This window comes from Lissotriton helveticus, chromosome 7, assembly GCF_964261635.1.
Source record: "Lissotriton helveticus chromosome 7, aLisHel1.1, whole genome shotgun sequence".
In the NCBI taxonomy this organism is placed as follows: Eukaryota; Metazoa; Chordata; class Amphibia; order Caudata; family Salamandridae; genus Lissotriton; species Lissotriton helveticus.
Window position 1 is genome coordinate 1,624,333,425 of NC_136068.1, and position 14,397 is coordinate 1,624,347,821.

Below are 14,397 nucleotides of genomic sequence, written 5' to 3' on the forward strand. Positions count from 1 at the left end.
TAGGGGGCTGAAAAAGGGGCCAGGCAGACAGCTTGGGTACGGTCGCTGAGGAAGGACCTGATCTAACTATAGGCTGAGTTGCAGATGCCTGTTTGACACAGTCGAGAACGATGTTATGATCGACCGTGTCAAACCCAGCCAAGAGATCTAGCAGGACCAGGGCCTGGGGGATTCCTCTATCTGCGTTATGGCGGAGAGAGTCCAAGACAGCAGTGATACCTGTCTCGGTAGAGTGGGCGGGTCGAAATCCAGCTTGGAAGGGTTCCAGGAAGTGGGATTGCTCGATGAAGTTTGAAAGGTGTGAGGTGACGTGGGCCTCCAGTACCTTAGCCAGGTAGGGGAGGAGGGAAATTGGCCTATAATTGGAGGGAGTTGAGGGGTCAGCCCCGTTTTTTTAAAAGGGGTACAATGACCGCCTCCTTGAAGGTTTTGGGGACCACGCCTTGGGATAGTGACGCATTGAGAAGCGTCAAGATCGGAGGGGATAGTACCGAATAAATATTTTTTTAGAATATGAGGGGGACAGCATTCAAGAGGAGAGCCAGATTTAACCCTAGTCAAAAGGGCTTATAGAGAAAGTGCGTCGAGAGGAGAGAAATGGTCTAGGGAGCGGGTGCTGGGGGGAATTGCAGGGAGGGGATTTGGGGAGACCATGACCGGAATGCTGGATTTAATGGTAGCAATTTTATCAAGGAAATATTGATTCAGGGAGTTGCAAAGGTCCTGAGTGACCAATGGCTTGGGCAAAGTTCTTTCCTAGTTAGCGAGCTTATTGACGATAGCAAAGATATCCTTGGATTTATTGTCTGAGTGTTCTATTATGCTGGAAAAAAAAGCGGCTTTGGCTAGAATAATGGCTTTCATATAATCTGCTTGAGCAGCCAGGTAGCTGGTTTTTTCAAGGGGATTATAAGCTCTCCTCCATTTCCGTTCCCTTTGGCGGATGGCTAGTTTTTGGGCCCTAAGGTCGTGAGAAACCATTTGTGAGCGTCCGACCGACGGACGGTTTTACATTTTTTTAATGGAGCATGAGTGTTGCTTGCTGCTAGGAGCCAACTTGAAATATCGGCTTCAGCCTGATCGAGGTCTGCCTTATGAACTGGTATCTAGTTCTCAAGACTTTCCAGGAAGGCTTGTTTGTCGAGGGTGCCCCTTTTCCTAATGAGACCACCCTTAGTTGTAGTAGGCTTACTATACATAGGGATAGAGATCCAGAATTCAATCAAAAAATGATCGGACCATATGCAAGGGAAATGATAGGCGAGGAAATAGTAAGGTTGGTACTCCACACCTGGTCCAATATGTGTTCCTTGGCGTGGGTGGCAGAAGTGATGTAATGGCCGAAATTGAGGCCCGAGAGGAGCTCCATTAGTTCGATGGCCTGAGGCCACCGAGATCACTGTCAAGCCAGTAATTGAAGTCACCAATTAATAAAATTTTAGTGTAATCTATGACCATGGCAGCCAATTGGTCGCACAGGGAGAGAGAAAAGAGGGGCATATTTTGTGGGGTTCTATATATCAATATACAAATTAATGGACCAGCTCTTGATTCAAGTTTGATGATAAGGTTATCAGCAGCTGGGAGGTCAAATGTAGACAAGTTGGTGAAAGCATGATTTTTGTTAATAATGGCTGCCACTCCCCCACCTACTTTCCCTGGGGCTCTATCAACGTGCAGGATGTAATAGTTGTCTGGGAGGGCTGCCAAGATGTCCGGGGAGGAGTCAATATTGAGCCATGTTTCTGTCACAAAAAATATATCTGGTTTATGAAATGAAAGAAGAAGAAAGATATCTAGTTGATTCTTAACTAAGGAACGAGTATTGAGGTAGAGAATATGAAGTTGTTGATCTCCAGCATGTACTGTAGTGGACTGCTGATTCAAGCAGGGAGCGGAGGGCAGGGGTTTTGGAAGATTCCCAGATGCGTTAGGCGGTCGAGGGTGGAGGGATGGGGCGGATGGGCTACCTGGCGAAGATCCCTCAGGGTCTCTGAGGAATATGTGATGGAAAGGTCAGGGGAGCTGGCCCCTGGGCTGGGTCTGGCGCGGACGGGCGCAGACGGGCTTGCCTCTGGCACGCCTCTGCGCGACCGTGCGTGGATGCTCATTTTATGCTGGCAAGAGCGGGAGTGGCCAAACAATTGGACCTGTAACCAGGAGCTTACCCTGAGATGGCGGCTCGGTCGGATGTTCCCCGCAGCAGCGATAAGTCACTGTGAGGGGGGAGAGTGCAGTGATACAGATAGATTTGCAAAGCAAGCAATAATTTTAAAACAAGATTAAAAAAAATGTGGCAGCTAAGTTCCCAACTTCCGCCTCAGGAAGAATGCAATCTGTCAAGACAGCGCGCGTCTGTCCTAGCGCGACTTATGTACTGACAGGGACGGGAGGGGCCAAACAACTGGACCTGTAACCAGGAGCTTCCCCTAAGATGGCGGCTTGGTCGGATGTTCCACCCGGCTTGGATAAGTAGGCTGCGAGGGGGGAGAGTGCAGTGATACAGGTAGATGTGCAAAGCAAGCAATAATTTTAAAACAAGATTAAAAAAATGTGGCAGCTAAGTTCCCGGCTTCCGCCTCAGGAAGAATGCATTCTGTCAAGACCATTAATAGTTTATAGTATGTTGTACTTTGCTTGTTGGGGACTAGTATGTAAATTAGGTGTATGTTACTTTTATGATATTATTCATGTATGGTGTCTATTTGCATGAATGGTGGAGGCCACAATTTGAAGGTGCCTTACATCATCCATGTTGTACATTAGGTTAGTCTGTGAAAATTGTTTTGTGTTGCATATATGTCTATTCTGTCTTTATTTCTATAGTCATGCAGGTAAATGGACTATTCATTATGTTAGATGTTCTGCAATGTTTATCTCTTGGTAACTACTGGGTTTGTGTAGCACGTCTTGTGCATGCTATTATTATCTTTACTTTCGAATTGCTTGTAGTGGATCTGTAGAGGGCTCAAGAACTTTAGGCAGTACATTTTTTAAAATAGTCCCTGTAGCTTTCTGAGTGCTAATTCTTGGTGAGATCTTTGAGAACATGCCTTACTTCTATGGCTATAGGGGGTCATTATGCTGGTGGAAGGTGGAGGCTGTCCTTCCACCTTCACCAAGCCTATCACCCACTGCCAAATTAGGATGGAGAAGTGTGGCTCAATGGTTAGAGCGGCAGACCCTGATGCAGAGGTCTAGCCCGGGACCAGGGTTCAATTCCCCACCTCAGCGGGTCTTGGGCTCAAAAATTCCACGGACCTGATAATTCTCGCCTCGGTGCCTATTCCAATCATGGACTCCCACTCTGCAACTCTGGGCAATAGCTTGCTAAATCTCCACAACGGCCCCCACAACGCTAAGGATGCCTGGCCTCCACCTTGGGGGTGCCCAGGAGTGGACACCTCACAGGGAAAGCCAGGGTGGGTTCCACAGCGGTATTCGTACAAGCCCCTTGAGACCCTTGCGGGTGAGTAGTGCGCTATACAAGTATCAATTTAAAATTTTACCACGGCGGATGCAAAGTCTGTCCGCTGCTTCACAGCTAAAGACAATTGCACTGATTGCCTGGCAGACGGTTCAGGGCCCCTGAAATGGTGGTGGTGCCTAGCAGGCACCGTCCACCAAATCAGGATGTGGGTTCAGTAGGGCCTTTCCATGGTGGCGATGCCGCTATGGAAAGGATGGTGGGGATTGGGTTTGGGGGCCCCCCTGCATTTTCATGCACCAAGTGGCAGGCACCACGTAGTGGAGGGAAATTCAGTTCAAGCAGTTTTAACATTGCCTACGGTGCTGTAGTCAGCAGCACTGCCTGCAATGTTAAAAGCCATGGCTGCACCCGCCAGTATGGCGGGCGCATCCTAATAGCAGTGGTGGGACCGCCGCATGTCTGTTTGGCAGTCCCAAACACTGTTACGATGGTGGGAGGACTTAGTCCGCCTGCCGTCGGAATCAGCTCCTTACTTTGGTGTGATGGTTGTGTTCTCTAATATTAATCACTATGTCAGTTTTAGTTGTGACCATCACCTAACAGGCAATAATGTAATATTTGTTACATTTCCAGGTAACATTTTCTCAGCTTGCGCTTTCCTAGTGGTATGTTTATCCTATGTGAGATAACAACTATTTGCCTTTCTGCAAGGCGATATAAATGGCTCTTTATGTCATTTTATCTGAAAATGGTAGAAGTATTTATTTGTTACTTTGTGTTTAACATTTTATTCTTCTTGAAAAATGCACTTTTATATATTATATTTCATACTTACATATTTGCTTTCTGGTTAACATGCTGTTTTCTTTTCAGTTTCAGTTTAATTCAGTCAAGATGTAGGTTAGGTGGGATGTCTTTCCCTGTTAGATAGAAAATGTTTGTTGAATGTTTTTTATTTAGTTTAGCGATTGATTTGAGATTCATTTTAGTTTTATGTTTTAGGCGTTGGATTCTGGGATACTTTTTATTACCTTTATGTACATGTAACATGTGTTTGTTGAGGTTCACATTAGTGAAGTTGGCGTTGTTGATCTGCAGGATGGCTTTTTCTTTAGCAATGTTGATGTAGGGGGTACAGTATGGAGATATAAATGAAAAGGTGGGTTTCAATTATTTATTTTAAATTAAGGTACAAGCAATATTTGTAATACATATTGTAGTATTTAGGTTATTTCATATACTTGCATTGATTTGTAATTAGTTTTATGAAGTCTTGATCCTGGGTTTTCTCCTGGAAATCTGAGTTTCATCTTCTTCCAGCAGTGGTGTTTTTGGTTCAAAATGCAGCTGGTTGTTGTGCTCTTTTTATAGAAATGTTTTAATTTGATAAAAAGTTCATTTTTTTTTTTAAGTTGAACATTATTGGCAGTTTATGTGAAGTTTGATTTTTTTTCAGTATGATTCTTATTTGGGAGGCGGTAAATAAGGTTGTATGATATACATGTTTATTCTTAGCTTTTAGTCTATTTATTTGTTTAAAATCTTTAATGTATTTCCAATATTCATTATTTTATTAAGTTCCTTTATTTGGTATAATTGTTTTTAATGCTTGTAATCATTTTGGTGTATTGTCATTTATTTTTAGGTTGTATTAAAGTTGATGAGGTTTGTTTTACAAGTAATTATATTTTATTCTAGAATTTAGGTTTATTAACATTTACTTTGATGTTATGTGCTTTTTTGTGATTCTATCTGGGGGTATGAGTATTAAAAATATTTTTTATGGCATTATGGGCCCGATGTAGGTCGGTCGGTAACGGCCGAAAATCGGTATTTTCGGCCGTTACTGACCGGTATCACAGAAATGGGATGTAGGGGCATGTGTAACTGATTCGGTAAAATTACCGATCGGTAAATTTACCGATCGGTATTTCTACCGAATCGGTAATTATGAGATGTAGGTGGGACTCTTCTGAGTCCCACAAGCCTTACAGAATCGGTATTTTAACATCAAATTCAATTTGATGTTAAAATACCGATTCCAGTGTGCATGCACATGTGTGCATGCACACCTATGCCATATGACAGGCAGACCTGCCCTTAGGGCAGGTATGCCTGCCACATGGCACCCGAGCCTCTTTTGGGGGTGCCAGAGGGTGTCAAAGTGACACCCCGTGCACCCTTGTGTAATTCGGTATTTACCGATTCGGTAAATACCGAATCGGTAATGCCCATTCATTCCTATGGGCTTCAAAGCCCATAGGAATGATTGGGCATTACTGGTCGGTAGTTACCGATTCGGTAAATACAGATTTTTACCGATTCGGTAAAAGAAACATCTGGATGCTCCTACATGTCCCCCCTTCTTATTTACCGATTCTTAATTACCGAATCGGTAAAATTCGGTAATTAAGAATCGGTAAATAAGTCCTACCTACATCGGGCCCTATATTATTTTCATTTTCTTAGAGAATATTATTGTTAACTATATTTTTGTGTTTGCTGTTTTATTATTTTGTATGTATTTATGAAGTTAACAATAAGTTGTTAAGCAATATTTTTGGTTATCAATATTACTTATTTTAGATAATTATGAGAGCAATATTTTTGTTAGCAATATTTGTGTTTTCTTAGTGATGTATTGAATAACAATATTTTGGTAATCAATATGTTTTTCTGATATTGTGTTGAATCAATATTGTGCTAATCAATCTCATGTCACATAACCTCATGTGGTTCTCTGTGGATCTCATTATGCCAGGGAGTCACTGTAGCCCAATCCTGATGATGGTTTACCAAGGTCAAGAAACAGTAGGGCCATCCCATTACTCTAGAGCAATAGCCCAGCTATTCTTAGCATGTTGTCCATGGCCCGGGGGGCTGCAACACCAACTCGGTAGATCCACAACTGCTTAGAAAATTAAATAATATTAATAAAATTATTAAGTGCATATAAATAATGAAGCAAAATGTAAAACTTGAAAATGTTAAAGCATTCTGTACACATGAAGGAATTTGAAATTGAAAGCGTAAGTTGGTATCTTCAGATTTGTAGGAGCAATGCAAATATGTCAAACAGAACATATTATTAGTGATGGGTGACCACAACTGAATTCTGAATAGCTCAATCCTTCCCTTTATTTTTAATTTTTTGTTTGTTTGAGACTTAAGTAAAATGTGTCATCATTTGTGTATTTGCTCGAGCAAAGCTTGTTTTCGTATTTTTACCTATTGTTTTGCAGTTAAAATCATTCAAATTGCTGACGCCGATGTCCCCGGTCTTCACAGGGTCCAGGAGTCAGAGCATCCTTGGGAGCCTGGTGTTAGCAAGAACATAGGGTGTCCGAAGGCCGTCCTGGACCAACGACTCTACGTACCATGAATATGGAGAGATGGCAGTGGCGACTGTATCTGGAAGGTCTTGCCACTTTAAAATAAAATGTCTATGTATACAACCTATACCCACTTGAGATAAATGTATTATTTTTTAGTGAAATTTACTGCAGCAACCAAAGTTGCTGCACTACATTCCGCAAGGGTAAGAAAGGATATTTATTAACAATGGCCTTCTGCTGCTGCGGTACCCCTGCATTGGTGCACAGCCAGGCTGCCTAGCACCACGCACATCCTTTGCATCCTTGTGCAGACTGTGTGAGAGTGCTTTCCAACATAGCATTTGTACTACAAATATTCCCTTCCTGTGCAAAATGCTATGCCATGACAAATTTCTTAAGCATTCCACACACTGCAGGTGTGCTGCACAGTGCTATAAGGACTAATTATATTTTAACAGAAAGCCAAGACTGGCTTTGTTGTACTGGCTTTTCATCGAAAAATATGGGTGCTTGACCTGTTCTGCCAAAGTTACGCCCTGCCCTATTTGCGCTGAAAATAAGGCACCTTTCCATCACAGACTATGTTTTGCGTTGGAATGTAACTATCCTTGCATGATTTTGCACTGCTTTGCTTGACTGTGCCCAGGCTCAAACTTTTAGTAAATCTGGCCCATTGAGTTCTGAACTGGAACTGAATTGGCACAGACTTGTAGAGGCCTAGAAATCTCACAGCTTTTTTTGCAACAAAGTATCCATCAACACCCTTGCTTCATTTCTCAGCCTCCTTCCTTGCTTCGCCCTCATGATCATCTGTCTGTTACTCTCCATCTCTTTTCTTCCTTTTGTAATCCCTATCTTGCCATTCTTTTTCACCCATGCCACTCTTCCTTCTATTTCTGGCAATTTCTCTTCCCCTCTTTGTCTTTGGCTCCTTCTCTTCTATCGCTCCTTCCTCATTCTCTGTTCTTCTTTATATATACGTGGTTATGGTATCTCTTCTTGTGGTAGATGTCAACAAAACTCTTTTCTCTCAATGTATCTTTGTTGCCTCCTCTTATCCCATGCTTTCTCTTGACTTCCTTTGAAGTCCCTCATTCTCTTGTTTGCTACACTTGGGGCCATATTTACGGGCATTGTGCCACTGGAGTGTCACTTTTAATTACGCTCTAGTGGCGCAATTTCCTGCTCCGTATTTACAAAACGGCGTTAAGCCACTTTGCTCAGCTTAATGCCACTTTGTAAATATCGTACCCTTTCAGACAGGTATCTGCGTGAAAGGGGCACACACTCACCTCACAACATCCATTTCTTTTTGATACTGCCCCAGATATACAAGGATGTGTAAATCTGAGGCAATGCCAAAAACTAACGCCACTGAAAAGCAGGCGTTCGAGTGGTTCAACGATGAGAACTACTATTATTTCTCCTCGTTTTTGCTTTTTCTATGTGTGTGCCTTTAATGATTGTTTATGTTTATGTGCAGGGTGGTGTCCCTTACTGCACATAAACAATCATCCCTGCAACGCAGCCACCCTTGCATCATGGCGCAAGGGGCCTGTATTGGCGCTAGGCAGCTTTTTTTTAACACCAGGGCAAAGGAAAACACAAGGATGCACCGTATTGTTGTGAATACGAAGCATCCCTGCATTTCTTTTAATGATGCAGCGCAGCACAGTAAAATTGCTTGCAGCACCATGCTGCACCATTTCTTTGTAAATATGTCCCTTGCTTTGTTTTGGACCTAAGTGTTGGAGTCCAAAACGAATCTCTGGTACCCATTTTACTCTTATGTGCCCTTGTCTGTGCCCCCACACACCACCTCAAGGGTTTGCCTCTTCAGATTGAATTTTCAGGGACCTTTCTCCCCTTTTCTCAGACACACTTATTCTCTTTCTTTCTCCCTCTCTCTCTTTTTCTCTCCTTGTTTGTCTTTGTATTTCTCTATGCATTTATCTGTCTCTTTCCATTTCTCTCTTTCTATTTCTCCCTCTCTTTCTCTCCTTTTTTCTGCTTCTCTCTCTCTCTCTCTCTCCTCTCTCTCACGCTCTATCCCCCCTACCCCCAACCCCCTCTCCTTCTGACAGTCGTTTCCTGGGCCAAGAGGGACAAAAGTGTAGGTATTTGTACAAAGATGCTCCTGGAACAATCCTACCCCGGGACACTCTATTCATGTTCAGGGTGAGAGGCGGATTCTTCCATAAATATTGAATTGCTTAGTGCAGAACATTCTTGTAGAGGATGTAGGTGGGTGTTATTATATGACACAACATTTGTGCAGATGTTGCAGACACCTTCGGTGTGTCTACGCTATGCCCAATGCGAGAGCTGCCTGTCAGCCTATCCATACTGCGGGCTCTCTGTCGCGGCCGCGGAGGGCCTTCCCGGCGCTCTGCAATGATGCCCACAATACTCTTGTGCAGATCCGACGGAGAGAGCCTGTGTGTCCTCTGCTCCTCCCCTCCCCCAGAGCGCCCCTCTCCTTGCTTCTGTGCGCGCATTGCTCGCGCGCAGATGTGCATTGAACACTGCTGAAACTAACGCGCTCCATCCCTGGTCCCCAAGCAGCGGGACTCAGAGAGCAGCGTCTGCTGCTCGCCTCATCTATCACCCTGGGTGTCAGCATGCATTGCTGACTCCGCACATGCACAAACGTAGCATTTCCCAGGGAGTTATCTGAGGCCATTTCCGTAGCTCACTCTGTAGAACCAGCCTTCAGTGTCCAAAGCAGCCCACAAAGAGGCCGCCCTCTGAGAAGCGAACATTGTTTTGGAGAATATTTTAAAGCGGGGACTTGGTTCCGTTGTGATGTTTGGAGGAGGCTTGTTCCACAGGCAGGATCCCCAGTGATTGGAACAGCAAGTGTTGAACTTGTCATGAGCCCCTAAACGTAAGCAAGGACATGGGCTCTCCATTCTCGAGTCTGATGGTAACAAAAGCAACTATAATTGGGAGCAGTGGGCCTCTCTGACACCTGGCGCCACTGCGCCTGCTGTACTCCTGCCGAGGGACTAGTCTTTCCCCTTGGGATGTGCACAAAACAGGTTGGACAGTTGGAAGTGGGCAATGGAGGGCAGGAACCAGGTGGCTTACGTGTCCTCGGGGGCGGTTCCTCCATTAGGGCGGAGGAGCGTCACCCTACTGCTTTCCAGCAATGCGAGAAGCAAAAACATAAAATGGTATTGTAAATACCATTTTATGTTTCTGTTTCTCACATTGCAATAACAGATAAGCGTTTGGTTGGGGACATGCGGGTGGATGGTCCTGCTCTATGGCAGGGGAGGAGTGGCTTGCCCACTCTGAGGGCGCTGACCTGTCATACGCACTCTGCCTTTTCTTCATGTAGGCTGCAGGCAGCCTACATGGAGAAAATGGCGTCCCCAAAGACACCTGTGTGGTTAGCATTCCAACCAATCATAATGCTCCCATTGCAGCGTTGTGATTGGCTTAGGGGGTTGGAGGGAGTCTGCCTGCTTCCTGTGAGGAGCAGAGAAGCAGAGACGACGTGGCACCGGGCCGGCGTAGGTAAGTTAACTTTTTTCTTTTAAATTAAACCTCCCCTAGCTTGACCCCCTCCACGTGCGACCCCCCAGTCCACCACCCACGAGTCATACCGGCCGTGACTGGTGTTCTGTACATCATGAACTGGAGGAGGGAGCCTATAGAGGCTGTATGGGCAAGGCACAGATCCTACTCCACTCCCACTCACTTGTTTTTAGGTGTAGAGAGAGTGAGACACTCAAGGGTCTATAGGCGTCTATTCAACAACATTCTAGGGTTATGGAAGTAACATCACATGCCCTCTTTGGACCCCATGACATCACTGTGTTCACCACTTGTTCCTTTCCTTCGCTTGTCAAAGGTCTGATTTGCTGCTGCTGCATACAGGAAGGTCAAGGAGAGAAAACTACTGGAAGTAAACAGCAGACTGCTTTCTTCTGTTTCTGTTGCTGCTTTCTTCACCTATGAAATCAGGTACAACAAGGGACGTGCCAGGGGTAACACAGGTGAAACCAGTGGTGGCTGGTAGGGAACAGTGGCGGTGGGGGAGTTTAAACAAAAAAATAAAAAAAGACTTGCCTGTGGGTGCTGCCGCTTGCAGAACCGCAGCCTTAAGGCCCGGTGGCGCAGGGTACGCCTAAGATCCCCGGGATTCACCTGCCTTGTCAAATACAGAGACACGGACTCTTCGTCTGACTTAGAAGATAATATTTATTAGCTGCAGCTAGTACAGTGGTCTTAGAAGTCGTCAGTATAACGAGGTTCAAAAGAGACTGCCACTTAACTCCGTGGCGCACAGGTTTATATATGGTACAATACAATGCAAAATGCAATCATACGAGAGCTGGAGACATAAACAAATGTTATAAACAATGCCTTAAGCCCAAAGTAACTCAAGTTTTCCGGTTGTGTTTGTTACTCGACCCCTTGAGTAAATTATCGAGTGAATCCACACAATTCAGTTTACAAGCAGAGAAAACACAGCTGTATGTGTTAGAAGGATAGTCGTGAAACAGGAGAATACATGAGACATGTAGCGAAGGGCAGCAGATAAGATAACCTGGAGGAAAGAATGGTGTGAGCCAACAAATAGTCCGGACGGGGATTAATCAGCTCAGACAGGAATTAGTGTACTCGGCCAGACCCTGACACTCGTTAGTAAACATAAGCGAAGAAGCCACCTGGACGTGAATGCAGAAACGACAAAAACATCGCGTTCGCCGCGCTGCCTGAGTGAGGGCAACATAAAATGGCGGCGATTACAAAATGGAGGCTGAATACAAACGAATTCGCAATTTACAGAAACTCAGACCCTCCTTTTGCCATTACTCAGGCAAGAACAAACCAACTCATGCTAATCTGAGTCGGAATCAGCATCGATGTTCATAAAGTCTTCAAGCTGTTGCTGCACCATCATCCTAATATTCTCTGTCCTCTGTGTTGCAGGGCGTGGAACGCATAAAGTAGCCAGTAGGCCACATACTGCGGGACACATTGAATGCACAGGCAACAAGAGAATATGATGGCCAACAATGCTCCCAGGAACGTCAAGATCTTCCATCCCCATGTTGACAATATTCTCCAAAACCATCCCATAAAAAACCAATCCCCTTCGTCCTGATGAATCGACTCGGAGATGGTATGCAATTGGAAATGGCTTGATATACTGCCGGAGCGTCGTCTGGAATATAAATGCAGCAGCTAGATCCGATCAATTTACAGACACCTCCTCGGTCTGCTAGGATCACATCTAACGCAATTCGATTTTGCAACGTCATAAGACGATCAGCCTGAAGCTCTGCTGTAATGTTACCTATTGCGCCTGCAGTAACATTAATAGTGGTCTTGACCACACAAACCAATTGCCTGATGTGTCTACTGTTAATCATCGGGCCCCAAAAGGGGAGGAATCCTTTAAGGAAATCCCCTCCTTCTTGGGATGACGTGTCCTTGGCATCAAATATACCTCGGCTATATCTAATTCTATGGTGGTCTGACGGAGCCGAATATGTAGGGGGAAGAATGAAGGCTACGTAACAGGTTCCAGAAAAGTTGGAAGGGAGCCAGGTGTAAGCTCTATCTTTACAAACAAAATATGTTCCTTGAGATGGAACCAATGGAGGGAAATCAAGGGACGAGAAAATGTAGGTGTGTAAACAACTCTGCTTATTGTCAGTTTTCTTACTGTTGACTTGGAGACAAAGATGACCTTGATGGGGTACAGTCCATACAGGAGAAGACTCACCCTTTTTGGGTTTCGCCTGCCGAAGGCTGCGCTCTGCGCAGCTATTCGGCGCAGGTGAAATCCTTTGTTGACAATAAGGACTTCGGGAACGTCCCCCGGCTCTCATTGGCTAGCTCCATAAATGGAGGCTAGCCATTGGGTGCCGGATCTGTCCGTCAAGGCCGGACCAGATTCGGGGGCGTTCCCGAGATTTTTTCCCTGGGCGGAGTTACGTTTTTTCCCGTTCCCTCCCCTTTCCCGCCGTCCGTGTCCTCTCCCGCCCCCCTCCCGCCGTCCGTGTCCTCTCCCGCCCCCCTCCCGCCGTCCGTGTTCTCTCCCGCACCCCTCCCGCCGTCTGTGTCCTCTCCCGCCCCCCTCCCGCCGTCTGTGTCCTCTCCCGCCCCCCTCCCGTTCGTGCAACTCGAGTCAGCTGTGCCCATCAGCGAAAACAGGCAAGAGAGAGACTCTGAAGGGTACACGCCCTCACTGCTCTCCCCTCTGCTCAGGAGAAGGCGCCGCTTAATCTTTCCATCACCGGCAGACCCCTCAGTGAGGAAAATTTTACTGCGCAGATGCAGTGTTACTACCACCGCTCCCCGGCTCAGGCGCTGTGAAGAAAACAATTTCACCAGTGCGGAGCACACTTCACTACTCCCCTGGCACCAGCGCTGCTTAAACAACCGACTGCGCAGGTGCGATACTGTCTCCACGGCTCCGCGATCCAGGCTCTGTGAGGAAACGACAGCGCAGATGCCGAGCTCGAACACTGCTCTGAGGCTCAGGCGCACTTTGTGACAGGAACCGCGTTCCTTGAGGAGCCCACTCCGCACCGCACCAAGGGGAGATACGCCGCACCACTCCACGCAGACAGGCAACCTCGCTTCCACAGCCCCTGCCGCACAACGGATCACCTCAACCACTGTTGCTTGTGGCGCTCGGTCACCACAGAGATCACCACGGTGACCACTCTTCCAGACGACCCCAGCAGATCGCAATGATTCTTAGGCGAAAGTCACCGCATCTGTTACGACCAGGACGTTCAAACACGAAAACCAGCTGACTGACAGGGCTAATGATCGTACCGGAAGGTTCCCCACTCCTCACCTTGGCTCGAAGACCACAGCAACGTAGCGAGAACCTTGGAGCAGATGCCTTCAACACCACTTTCTCCTTATTGCCCGCAGCCCCTGGCCTTGCTGGAGGAGGTCGAATCATGCCCAGATCTCTTGTAGATTCGGGGCTCTTACTATGCTGGGAGGTCGCTACACTTGACCATGGTAAGTGCTATCTGTACTCTGCTTAATGCGTCTATTAACGTTAGACCTAGAGCGCAGGGTCACCACGCTTTCTGGTGGTAAGGCGCTTTCCTGCGTTAACACAAGAGGACAGGCAAATAAACACCCGCTGCTAAGCTGCAGGCAACAGAAAGATGTAAGTCAGAGCGCCCGGTTTGGCGCAGTTGCACTGGCGGCTACCTTACTGTGTCCGTGAATTTGTAGATTAACCGAACAGCGGCAACGCCACGCACGCATGTTTCTTATCTTTTAGCGGCCTTTTGTGTTTCTTGTACCGTGTGGTAGAAGCAGTCAGTGGTTGCATGTTGCCTTACAGGCCAGGCCGGTCCTAGTTTCTCCGAGCCCTGTGTTGCAGTTTGCGTTGCAACCACGAACAAAAAAAAATGCGCCGAGATCACACGCTGCGCCCGGATCCCGGACAGCAGCGCCGAGATCAGTCGCCGCACCGGTGCGCAGAGGCGGGTTACCGAGAGTCTCGCAGTGGCCGCCGCTCCCAGTTGCACTGGCGGCTGCAGGTGTAGGTTAGGAAGCACCAGAGCTGTAGTTGCGGCTGGCGGGGTTCCGGTCCGAGGGATGCCCAGATGTAAAGGAGCATCAGAATGGTAGCTTGAGCCG